At 37.9% G+C, this 11,086-nt stretch overlaps 1 protein-coding gene across 1 annotated transcript in view; it reads right to left on the reverse strand.

Moving 5' to 3' along the window:
* Positions 1 to 11,086, reverse strand: part of ELK3 (ELK3, ETS transcription factor) — a 49,473-nt gene that overhangs the window by 37,537 nt on the left and 850 nt on the right. The window lies entirely within an intron of this gene.

An 11,086-nucleotide genomic window follows, 5' to 3' on the forward strand; every position in this document is an offset into this window, starting at 1 on the left:
GTTTTGCAGACACTTAACATTTGTCTTTAACCAGATGTCTGTTGTCTTTTCCACCAGTCTAGAAACCTGTGTGTATTTTTTGCACATTCGTTTACTGTCTTTGTATCCTAAGTCTGGCTAACAGCATGTTTCTCTGAGCAGAATGACGTTGTGTATTGTTAGGTTTTCATTCACATTAGCATTCAGCTTCCTCTATTTCTGCAGGTTGCAGGCAGGAAACTGGAAAATGGGCCACAGGAAACCTGGCCTCCTACATCTGTCCCAGTTTGAAATCACAGCTCTGGTTTTATTTTGCTAAATGTCTCAGGTTTGTTTTAACCCTTGAGATGACTACTTCATTCACTTATAAAACAACATTAAAGTTCATTATTTTGGTGATATTTATTTTCTAAATTGTTACTGATTGCAAGAAATAATGAGAAATTTGAATGGATATCACTAATTTTTTTTAATAGAATAATGTTGAGAAGACAGCAGATCATTTTGCAAGTTGGAAAGGAATGCATTTTTCACTGAAATAACCAGAATCATTCAATGTATTGCAAAACTACTCAAGGCTTGAAGTAAACTAATATGGAGAAAAGTATGTACAGATGTCATATCTAGCTGTTTCAGCATATCTTTGTATTTTAACATAGTTCTATGGTGCATATATGTATGGAAAGTTCAACTTTCAAATGTCCTGCTTGTGCCATTGTTTTCTTCTTTATTATGTAATTCCAAACCTAAGACAAGACACACACACACTTTGTAAAGAGAAGAAATTAATGTTAGTATTCTCAAGATCAACACTTTGGGGTGCATTTGTTTTACAGCTGACGCCCAAAGTAAACTTGAGATCATTTTGATTTTAGATAGAACTCATTTCTAGAATAATCAGTAAAATTATTATGGCTACATTTTCCTCTTGATATTGGTCTGTGTAACAATTGATTTACTCTGCTAGCTTTAAAGACGGTGGCCAATACTATTCAAATGCCTACAAAAGAACATTTTCCAAGAGCAAGGCAAAAGTCTGAGTCAGTCTTCAAATTATATTTCTCAACAGAGATGTTTCAAGGATGATAAATAGGATGTGGTTGGTGAAAAGTTAGCAATTCAGCCAAAATGGAGGAAAAACAAATATCAATGTGTTTACTTAGAAACTTTGTCAAATATTCAGCAAAGGAGATTTTACTACGAATTTAATTGCCCTTGAAAAAAAGTTTGCAACTGTGTAAATACCCATGTATTAGTTTGATGCAGAACTTCCATTACTAAATGTCAATAAATCTAAGAAATGCTGTAGTACGTTCCCACACCAATTTAGGGATTTAATACATGATAAAGTGTGTTGGTAATTTTTCCGTATCCAGCAACTGTAACATTTCCTGTCAGACCATCCTCAGAGTTTTCTATTGTGTTGAAACTGCAAAAACTTTCTAAATCAGGACTTCCTCCAATTATATTTTAGAGGCGTCTTTCTGGGAAATGCAGATTCAAGTCAAAATGTAGGAATTCCTGCAGCACCACCCGGTGGAAACATTAGAAAAAGTTGAAGACGGCCCCCCACATAGAAGTTCTAAGATGGTTTAAAAGAACAGCAATATTACCATACATGAAAGATGTTTAAGAATGCCTGCTCTGCTTGGCCACATTACAGCAGTTAAATATGCTAGACCACTTGTGTGGAATCAAATCTTAACTCTTACTTTTTGTGATCCTTTAAAAGTAATTTTCCCCAAATGAGTGTCTTTCCTCCAAATAGACAGGGATTAAACCAACAGAACATGGACAACATAGACAACAGCAATACAAAATTACATTTTAAATGGCAAAAATAATGTATTAATTAAGAGAGAAGTGTTCATATACAGGGCCAACAGCAGTTCCAAAGGAAAAACACTATCTTCAATAGGGCTTTGCTTAAAAAAGAAAGAATGGACTGATGCAGATGCAGAGGGGAGGAATTCCACAACCTACAAATGAATGTGGTGAAGGACTGGTCCCTTCCAAAAATTGAGGGATGATGCCAGAACTTTTAAACTGTGAGGGGTCTCAAAAGGATGAGGATCAAGAAGTTCCCTTAATAAGAATGCAATCTAAAATGCTTATCAGCAGTGAATGTGGCTAGTTGCCTTCCTGTTAAGGATTTTGTTTAAACAACTATTTCTATGGCTAGCCATAAACAGAAGTACATAAATCTATAATGGTTCCAAAATTTCACCTTGGAATATTTCCTTCATCTACTCATGTGGTGTACATGAGTAGATGCTGGTAATGCACCCAGCTTCAGTCTGAGGGACTTCCAGGTTCAAAGCCAATACTGTAGCTTTATTATGTACATATGCATTTCTTTGTTACATTTTTGTCTGTCAGTGGGACACAGTTATAATTACATTGCCACTTTATATTAAATCTGTTGTGGTCCTCTTTCTTCAAATTTGAAGAAAATAAAGTAGTAAATGTTGAAGTCATAGCAGTTTAAGAGCAATATCCAGGTATTTGTAGGAACAGTTATTTTTAAGAAATTTACTTAACATATGGAATGATGATTACTCCAAAAAATACTTTTCTACTATTGTCCCTATTCTTTGCCTACTGTTTAAAGCTTCCAATTTTGTGGCAAAGCAATGAAACAGAACTTTAATATCTAACACTGATGGCTATAAAGAGGAAATGAATGCTTAATGAGTGCATCAATACTATCAGTACATCATTATTCCTTATTACATGTTTAAATTTTAGAATCTTTAAATAAATCTTCCAGTTTTAACTGATTTTTCCTTTAGGTAAATGAACAGGTTTTTTTTCCTGGAATGGAAAGGATATGGCCAAAATTAAGAGCAATGTAATTTCCAGTAGTTTAGCTTTGGCTCAGATGAAGGTGGCTGGCAACTTCAGTGGGACTTGAAACATAGCAAGCTGATGGCAACTTATGCTGGCAGACTGAGCTGAATTTTCAGAATTTGTTGGATTAGGAAAGATGAGTCATAAAATTATAAAGTAATGTAGGCAGTTTACCTGTGTGCTCTCACGTCGCAACGCGATTCAGTCGATTAGACTAAAAACTACCATTTATTGAATCTTGCCATACAATCTACAGACACACACTGATATTTCCAGACACAGAGTCCAATAAAAGGAGCCAGTGTTCCATTGAGAGATATAAACTAACCCTCTATGGTTACACAGGCGAATGGTTACTCAGACAAGTAGTACAGATCACAGTTGTTGACATCCTTGGGTAACTGTGAGTAACTGTTCAACAAGTAATGGGTTCTCAATGTGGCCCCAAATTAAGACTCACTAGCATGTACTCATATATCTCAAATTCTAGGAACAAAGGTTTCTTCCTCCTTTTCTCAAATACAGCACTGATTTTAAAAAGTTGAGGTATGGATTATCTAAGTTCTGGTTTACCCTAATGTTATGATTTGACCTAATGAAAAAAGCTGTCACTCAGGTTGCAGCCTCTGGCATTTTTCACAAAAGACAAATAGGTTTTGCCCAGCATGCTTCTTCTGGCAAAAGTTAAAATAGCTATAGGGTTATAGTTTGCGGTCTGAGGTGCTATTTCAACAAACAAAATAGTTGGTCATTATCCTCCTGTTTGATCATATCTTGTATACTTAGACCATTTCCCATGACTGCTGCAAACTACAAAGACGACAGAGGGAGGGAGATGATACAATTAATTGCTGAAAACATTACTGTAGAAAAAGAGTTTGGGTCACATAGCTTTAGAAATAATATTGATTCACCAGCTTGTTTATTAAGGTCTCAAGTGTCTGCCCAGGACACCTAACAGTTATCATTACTCTGTGAACTAAAAAGAGGATAAAGTGTTGTTTAGGTTACTCTCTTCAAATAAAATCTACAGACAATGTCACTTGTCCTCAAGTTTTGCCAAGCTGCATAACCACCTTTATGCCCCTCTCATCTTGGGCATGCCTAGGGATCAGTTTAGCCAATTCTACACGGTAAAGCAGTGTTCATGCTGGTCTAATTTGCAGCCACTTACAATGGCCTCCGTGGAGCATTTCAGCACCTAGAGAATGCTGGAGTAGAGCTGTGGAAGTCACACTTTCTGCCGGCCCTACTTCAGTCAAGACTGCTTCTCAGCTGACCATGCAGGACAACTGAGTCAGCTCTGAGTTATCAAGTAACAATAAGACAACTTCAGAAGACTGCACAAAGACTGAGGTCTTGCCCTATTATCTGAAAGCTAAGCCCAGATTCTGATCTCAGTTACTCCGCTGTGTAATTTGGAACAGCTTCTCTAAAGTCAATGGATTTTCTCTTCATTTCATGAACATATCTGAGATCAAAATCTGCTCCTAGTTTCTGAATACTAGTCTGATTGATTCTTCTATGAATTGCTGGGGAAAGGTAGTAGTGGTACTAGGACAAACTTGTTTCTATGTCTATACTATGTCTAGTACAATAGGAACATTGCTGAGTACCATTGATATATATCTATATCTATATATCTATATAGATATAATCAGCACCGTTCTCAGAAAGCTCAGACTGAAATTCATAGATTCATAGATGTTAGGGTCGGAAGGGACCTCAATAGATCATCGAGTCTGACCCCCTGCATAGGCAGGGAAGAGTGCTGGGGTCAGATGACCCCAGCTAGATGGTTATCTAACTTAAAATGTACTTGACCAACTACTAACAAACTGATGATAAAGAGAGATCTGGAGATATTACAGTGAGAGGCTGTCACCAAAACAGTTAAGAGAAATATACGTTGTAATAGTACATCTGGAAAACAGATTTCTATCAGTCGTGGTACAAAGCTAGGATAAAATTTACAACAGGATAGACTTACATTATTCAAATATGTGAAGTATATTTCTTATTGTACAAATATAAAATACTGCCTTTTAAACAAGTTCTTATTTTTTGCCAGTATTTTCAAGAAAAACTCCAGCTGGCATTTGGTATTTGACAAGAAGCTAGAGCACTCTTGTGTCATTTAATACTAATTACTAAGTGACTTTTAAGACTGAAAATCTTAAGTGAGGTTGGGAAGATTATGAAAATGGTTCAAAGTATTTATATTAACAATAGTTGAAACTATAGAGCAAAATCAAGCTAAGGAAAAATTAGATCTTTAAAGTATTTTGAATGCTGGTAGGAAACACTGAAGAGTTTTAGTAGGGATGCATGGAATATTCTCTGTTCTTACCAAGTTTATTTTAGAGTCATGATATTAATAAACCCTACCTAAGATGTCAGGATAAAAATAAGGTAGATGCATTCTAAAAATCCAAAGAAATTAGTTAGTATTATTGATATAGTAATATTAGATCAGAATTAAAGGGAATAAGTTAATAGCAATATATGTACCAAACTTGTATTTGGAACAATGTCAAAGTAGGCTGTAAAGCTGCTCTATATGGGAGCCCCGAATAGGAAAAAATACATAGGGCCAGAAAGGTTGCAAGTGATTCAGTTCAATGAGACAGAATTTTGGAAGCCCATGAAGAGGACCACCAGCTCATGCACCCTATAAGTAGGGGTCTACCCAACTCGAGGAGGCAGTCAACTTGAGGAGGCCCATTTTGCAGGCCGATCGCAGGGTTGGCCACCATTTTTGAAGGCTTATTGTGCTGGGGCCCCCTCATGCTTCTGGCCGAGGGGCCCCAGTGGCCCTGCCCCCTGCTGCTGATTGATGGAAAGGGCTGTCCACCACAAGCCCCACCCCTCACTGCTGACTGGCTGAAAGGGCTGTCTGCCATGCAGCCCCAGCCCTTGCCACTGAGGGGAGCAGGGCCACACAACAGGCAGCCCTCTCAGCCAATCAGTTGCAAAGTGTGGGGGGGGCGGGCAGCAGCCACCTGGTCTGCTCACCTTCATTCTGAAAGCACCCTTCATGCTATGCTGCATAGCCAGGACTGCTGGCTCCCACTGAAAAGCCAGCATTTTATTTTTAGTAAATTTATTTCCCAAGCAGATTTCATGGAGATGGCCCAATTTCACAATTTCCTTTAAATCTGCAAAATTGTAATTTGAGTACATTCCTACTATAAGGCCTGTCTGTACCTTGTGACACAGCAATATTTCAGGGCAAGACCATGACAGAACCGAGACCAGATCCTGGTCTGGATCAGTGGCAGGACACAGAAGTGGATAGAGATGCTCCAAATGTAGGATGCACCAGGGGCCTAATTTAGCAAAGGACTTCATTAAGTGCTGAAAGCCTGTGAATAGTCCTGTTACATTAGGGGCACATCTACATGAGACACTTTACTGAGCCGCAGACTAATTTGCTGCACCGTAAAGTATCACTGTTTACACGTGTGGCAATTAGGGTGCAGTAGACTAATGTACTGTGCTGCCAGATAGTCCCATCAGATATAAGTGGTATCTGGCAGTGCAGTAAATTACTGCGCTAAAACCATGTGCAGATGGTGACATTGAGATTACTTTACTCCAGCTCAAATTAAGCCAGAGTATATTCAGTCACATGAATTGCATATGTAGACATGCCCTAGCAGGAATAATTACATGCTGAAAATTAAGTGAGCACTTAAGTGCTTGACAGAGTCAGAGATTAGTTGCACAGCAATTTGTGGCCTGCAATAGGATTCCTTCTCCCACATCTTCAGAAGACCCTGAGCCATACCAATCCATCCATGTTTAGCATGTGGCAGCATGGAAATCCTTAATTAACTCTTTTCCATGTGGTTTCCACTGCTTCAAAGTGCACAGATGCCATTCTGTAGATATGTTGGGAGAAAGCAGACTGCAGCAGCATCCTGAGAGCAAATGGGCCAAAAGTAAAGGTGGTATTAACAGGCATGATGCTATAGCAGTCCATAAAAATTACTTCTAGGGAGTTTAACTTGGTTGTGTTCAAGTAAACTTGGCCCACTGTGGTAGATGTACATAAATTATGCTTAAAATGTGCAGTATATAAGAGGCTGAGAGATACTGGCCATCTCAAAGTAATGGAACAGACCACCAATTAGGATAGGCTTCAGCACACCATTCTAATTTTAAAATAAAAACTTTACCGGAAGGACATGCATGGGTATGCACTCATGGGTATTCATTTATACTGAATTAACCAGTATTTATGGGGTCAGTGATACAATCGTATTCATTTCTTGTTGATGGGCTTTTTGTTTCTATGTTGCACTTAGAAATGCAACGCAGTATTTTCTGAAAACAATTTTCAACTAAAAATTACTCTTACAAGTAAATCCTTAAAAAACTTGACTTCTGGTGTAGTTGCCATTAAATATAACTATCCCAATATAACCATTTAAGTAATGCTGTAAGAAGGCAGCTGTGAAGTGAAGAATGTGTTTTCTTTTCAGAAAGTGCATGTACAAGGTATTCTGCATGTTTCATCTGTTTTTTTTTGCATACATTTAGCATTTTATTTTGATGTGTAGTGAGCTGGACTTCCTGTTACTACATCTTGCAATTCTGCTGTAAATTATGACTAATTCTTAAATCATACATAATTCAACAAAATAGTTCAACATGAGAACAGATATATTCAGTCCTTCAAGAGCTTTCAACAGTCTCCAGAATATTAGTTGATTCATTTAGCAAGCCACAGACCAAGTAAACATCTGTCTAATGATTCAGGACTATAAGATTCCCTATTGTGGAAAATGTTGAGGAAAAAACTCCACAACAAACCAGCAGTTAGATTTTCAGCACAGCATGCTTTTAAAATCACACAAGCAACAGCCTGTTAATATTCAGACAGAATATAGACTTGGACTAAGAGCACCAGAGGAAGGCTGTTGATGTGTGTGATCAGTCCAAATTTGTTTTTTTTTTTTAATTGCCATTGTACTAGTTGATGATCGTGGGAGGGGTAGAAAGTTTTTAATAATTACACTTTTTGGAGGTAACAAGTTTTACAGATAACTGTACATTGGGCCTCCTCTAACAAATACCACAATCCCCGTTTTTTTAGACAAGTCTTATATTTTAGGCTGCTTTTTAGTCTCCTGAAACTGATAGGGCATCATGGCAAATGCATGTCCCAAAAACTAAGACTCCGCACCCATATTGTTCATGCATCTTGCATCACTTGGCTTCCCTATGCGTCATACATCACATGGGTGCTTATAGCGCTCCATAAAACTGGAGGTTCCATACATCTGTAAATCAAATTAATGCTTTTGTTCTGTAATGATTCTGTTACAACACAAAACATTTAAATTGTGTTGTACTTCAGTGTCTGTCATGTTGAATGTGTTGATCCTTATTACCCTCCTATAACAATGCCTCTGTCATATGTTTCCCAGGTTAGCACTTTCCAAAGATGGCAGTACAGAGAGGGTGCAGCTGACACAATCAGATCAACTGGATAAAAAGAGAGAAACCTCCATCTTTGGAGTGAAGTGCTTAGTCTATTTTAAATACCATCAAGTGACTAGAGAAAAAAGAATGATTATGAATTGGTAAGTAGTATGTTACTTTAAGGTGTGAAAGGGAAATGGATGCTGTCTCAAGATAAAAGGATATGAAAAAGTAAAAGTCCATGTGTGTTGTGTTTTTCAACCTATTAATAAGAAGGTTGCATATTTTTAAGTTTCTATTTTTGTGTCAGTTTAATACCTGTAAGTGACTGGATTCTGTGATATCAAAAGAGTACATGATTTCTACAGGATGCAAGTTTTTTCTTTACCTTGTACAACTCATGGAACTGTCTCTATTTATAGATATAATGAGAAGAAAATAAAATGCATGCAACTTTGACACTATAAATGTTAGGCTAATATCAACTGCATTAAGTAACTATTGATTTTTTTTTCTCAAATGTTTTAAATTTATAATCAAAAGATTTAAGGCATACAGTAATCTTTATAATACAAGCAAACATTTTAAAGACATTTTGTAATTTAGGGGGTATCACATCATTCAAGAGTTGAAGAAAATAAAATGTGACCTTTTTCTCATACTGCTTGAGTGGATGAATACTATTTGAACATACTTATGGATTGTCTTTTATTGAATCTTTCAAGTGTCTAGAACATACAAATGATGTATGTGAAATAGCAATATACCATTATGAGGCTATCAAGATGGTTTTACTTATTCTGAATTAAAATTTATATAGTGCACATATATTCTACATATGTGTAGCCTGTAGTGATTCAACAGATGTGATTTTGGAATTCCAATAATATTTAATGTAATAGGTAAATTATAAAGTGCACATTTCACACAGAGGTAATGGTTAGTATTAGCTATCATTGTGTACGTTACATGAAGTATAACTTGATCTTTTTAGTTAATGCCCAACACATTTGGGGACATTTCACATTTGTCTTTTGAAAAGTTGTGTTTTTATAGAAGGGCAAACTCTCTGAAGAGGAAAATAACTTTTACTGCCTAAAAATCATGTCTGATGGAAGATCAGTGATCAGGTATTTTCTGTATTTGATGCACTGTTTCTAAAGCTTTGTATTCCCATACATAAAATAATCTGGCTCTAGTGGGTACTAAACCACCATAAAGTTGCTTCATAAGGTAGCATGAATCAAAAACATTTCTGTACTGAAAAACTTAACAGAATAAACACAGAAAATAAAGGAAGTGGTATAGATCATCTCAAAAAGATGTGCTATACAGTTATGAATTCTGACATTCAAGACATTCCATGCCTTTTGCATGGGATTTACTAACTAAAGGATGTCAAATGAGAAAACTTGTAATTACCACATTTATATTATAACCCATCAGTTTTCTATCTCTCGCACTGCACAATATTTGGTCAATGGTTTGGGATACTTCTTAAAAGTCAGAAAACACTTGTATGGCAAGACATGTTCTTTGTCTCCTCCACGCTCCCTTTGTATAACCTGCTACTTGCAATTATAGTGTAACCTAAGCTTTTTGGACCGTGGAGAATATCTTTCTGCCTATGCAGTGTGGTCCCCATTCTGAATAGCACCTTTTTCTCATGGCCTCTATAATAAGAATAATAGTGATGGTGCTAATGTCATTACCCAAGTCACACAGGCTGAAAGGCGCATGCATGGATTAAATACCATTTGTAAATTAATGATATAAAAGGACAATACTACACATTGCCATATAACACCCCCCCGTGCTATGTTAATGCACCTACCACCACAGTGTTGTGGCAGGTATCAGCAAGAGTGCCATTTTGACCGAAAACCAATCTTACAATTGCATATGATCCCGAGAGTCATCTGGGGCACATCTAGTCCAGTGCAACCTCTGGAATATCCCCTTGGAAAACTACTTATGTCTAAATTACATTCGAGCTTAAATCTCTGAAACCAATGATGACTTTGCAACACATTAGATAAGTTAAACCTTTGGTTTGGAAATTCAGTTGAAAGCGTTGCCCCCCTTCCAGCCCCAAAGTCGAAGCCTTCACAACAGACAAGATGCTGTGTGGTACAGATGCCCCTTAGCCCCACACCCCCAAGTCAATAAAGATGTAACTTGTCTCCCTTTCAACTGCCCTGGTAGAAAGGCTGACGGGGCTTCACAAAACCCTCCTGTGTTAGGGAACGGAAACTCCTAATGAGATTAGTTGGTGTGTGTGCAGACATTGCTTAGCCATGACTAAATGGGCTCTCTTCCTGCAGCCAGTGGAAAATTCAGGGAACTTTTTCCCCCTTCAGCATCAGAGTCCCTCTAAACCTTCAGCGAAGCCAGATCCAAAAACAACTCTCCACTTTCTCTCCCTTTCTCTGTCTCCCTCTCTTTTTCATCAGCCAAAAAATTAAAAGTATCAAAATGAGCCGAGGGGGGTGGGTGGAGGGGAGGAATTAGGGTTTGGGGGGAGCTAAAAAAAATGAAAAAAGTGGGGGAGGAGAAGGCTGAAGACTACAAAGGAAACTGTAAAGGGAGCAAATACATAAACCTGGGGAGGAGAAAACCAGAGTTTCTTTGTGAGCTGCAGTGACTCATTTTCAAGATGTTGTCTGCTGCCAGTTTCAAACCGGAAGCGCATGGCAATTAGTCTTGCTGTTTCCAGACAAGCCAGAAACTCTACCGACACTTTCCCCCCCCTCTTTCTTTAAAGCCCCTTCCCAGCGGCTGCAGGAGCCCGGCCCCACCGGCCCCGGCCCCGCGGCGTGGGGGGGGC

This window comes from Alligator sinensis, unplaced genomic scaffold (assembly GCF_000455745.1).
Source record: "Alligator sinensis unplaced genomic scaffold, ASM45574v1 scaffold154_2, whole genome shotgun sequence".
NCBI lineage: Eukaryota > Metazoa > Chordata > Crocodylia > Alligatoridae > Alligator > Alligator sinensis.